This window comes from Pongo abelii, chromosome 6 (genome assembly GCF_028885655.2).
Source record: "Pongo abelii isolate AG06213 chromosome 6, NHGRI_mPonAbe1-v2.0_pri, whole genome shotgun sequence".
Classification (NCBI taxonomy): Eukaryota; Metazoa; Chordata; class Mammalia; order Primates; family Hominidae; genus Pongo; species Pongo abelii.
In genome coordinates this window covers 111,720,001-111,722,500 of record NC_071991.2, presented here as the reverse complement: position 1 = coordinate 111,722,500, position 2,500 = coordinate 111,720,001, and the positions used below count along the sequence as shown (strand labels likewise).

The following is a 2,500-nucleotide window of genomic DNA, read 5'->3' as shown; positions in this document are numbered from 1 at the left end:
AGAGGCAAAAAGAAGATAGGGAAGGAGAAAAAGATATAAAGGAGAAAGAAGGAAGGAAGTAAGGAGAATATAGAAAAAGGACAAGCTAGTGGGAAAGCCCTAGAGAAAGACGGAACAGATGTGAAGAAATAGGAAGAGGATGGCAAGAGTGGTGATCAGAAAAACCGGTATAGAAACCTAAAGTATATGCTCAGATAGAAGGCAAGTAACACTGTTTGGGGCATTACTTGTACTAACCAGTATGCAATCAAACAACTTGTCAACTTTCCAAGTTTGCAACCTTTGAAATAGCAATCATTTTCCTAGAAAAAACAATTCACTTTTACTGTAAATAAAAGCAAGTATTTATATAAATACTGTTTTAGAACAAATTTATTGGGCAACATGTCCTTGAAAACCAAAAAAGATTAATAGATATGGTTCACAACTTATTTTAATAGTCATTTTTAATGCAGTTCAAATTTTTCCAGTGTGGCACTTTATGTTATGAAGAAAGGAGAAATTAATAATGAAAAGAGGTTAGAAGAAGCAGAAGAAAAAAAAAGAAATCCAGGGTGGATTAATTCTTCCTCCAAAAAGAAATAAAGAACTAAATAAATCAAAACCTTTCATATTTAATACTGAAAAATAGCAATGTCTTTTCTCCATGTTAACATATTCAGATTAATTAGATCAAATTGAGTAACTTGAAACATAATGACAGAAATTCACTGATTTTAAAAAATATTTCTGTATTTTTAAGGAATATACTGGCATACCTATAAATTACTGAATTTGAATTTATTATAATAAAAAGCATTCCAAAATGTATATTGTAAAATTAATTTACCAATGGGTTTTTCAAGTGTTTAGTTGTTTTATAAAATTGACCGTCAGTTTACTTAACTGCTTGTTCTTTGATAAACAAATAGAATGGTTAGAACAAGCAGCTAGAAAAAAAAATGTATCAATCTACAAAAATGTCTTTTTTTCGAACAATCATTTACCTCATACTATTCCCAAATAACAAGGAATCAAACTGAAATGGACAGAGAAAGACAGACATTAAACTAAAAAGGCTGTCAATCTAGACAGAGAGATAGACAGATGATATAGAGTTTATAGATATGTACATGGATATATATATATATAGAGAGAGAGAGAGATATGCCTTCTATAAAGTTAATCATAGATAAGAAGCTTGTCATACTTCTCTCACATAACCGCCCCTTATTTTTTCAGTATATAGTGTTTTAATTATTCCTATACCTACAAGTACAAATACTTTATGTATAAAGATAAATGAATTTTATGGGGAAAGTTCTATGAATGGAGGTATGCCGTAAACCACTATGAGTTTACAGTCAGATTTCAGCTTATACATACAATATGACTGTAGAGTTTGTTGCTATTGTGATCGATCTGATAAATGAGCAAATTTAAGCGAGTTTTCTATCTTCACATTCTTTAGGGTATACTAGTCCTTACACTACATAAGTTAGATGATTATTTTTACTCTTAAAATGGTTTGAGTGCCTTTCAATTAATAGTTATGACATAAATATAACCATGAAATCATTATCTTCTTAAGATCATATGTATTAAATGGTCACGTGTATGTGATTTTTTAAAATTTTAATCAGATTCTGGCCTACCTTCTAGGAAACTGCCATCTAAAACTGACAACATACAGATATAAAAATAAACAGAAAGATAAGCCAATTAACACATACATGATTGAACACTCTACTTCTATGTGTACAAAAGACATAAATTAAAATTAATTATATAGGTAGAAAAACACAGGTACACTTCTGAGGTTTCCTAACACTACAAATAAAGTAATACTATCATCTCTAAATCCACATATATAAGCTCACCCAAACTAAGGAGATTACTAAAAATCTACGTTATTTAATAAACAAAAAACTAGTTTTTTCTACAACAAAGGTCAGTAATATTGCAGACTCGTCCACTTGCAATTTGAGAAATGCAGAGCCTTCATTTTTAAGTGACTCATTTTAAGCGACACATTTCCTCTTCTCCTCCCTCATCGTTTATTGTTACTGTCCCATTTCATTTCCTTGCTACCACAAGCCACTCTAGGTATTCATTGATAAAAATGAATAAAGATTAATTGTATACATATAAAAATGTAGAGATTATATACTACTTACCAATATTTAAATAGACAAAATCAGTATCAGCCTTTTAAAAATTTATGGATGATTTTTTTGAAATACATATACCTTAGCAAGTTCAGTGTTAGACTTACGGAACTATTTTTCACTAGATATGTAATTTGATTCATGCAAATATTCTAATAAGGGATCACAATTTAGACATGTGATATAGAAGAGGAGGGAGAACTTACTTCTGGTGAGAAGGCAAATAAAAGTCTGGTGGCTCTACCACCAAATGAAATCAGAAGAAATAGCTCATTTTGAATGGGTATTTATCAGTTAAAATGTTCAAGTGTGAAGGAAGGAAATAGAGTCATCTTTGGTTGGGAGATTTTTTT

The 2,500-nt window shown here is 30.1% G+C and overlaps 1 protein-coding gene across 22 annotated transcripts in view; it reads right to left on the bottom strand.

Annotated features, from left to right (window-relative positions):
- Nucleotides 1-2,500, bottom strand: part of FOXP2 (forkhead box P2) — a 607,270-nt gene that overhangs the window by 65,917 nt on the left and 538,853 nt on the right. The gene's annotated exons all lie outside the window — the stretch shown is intronic.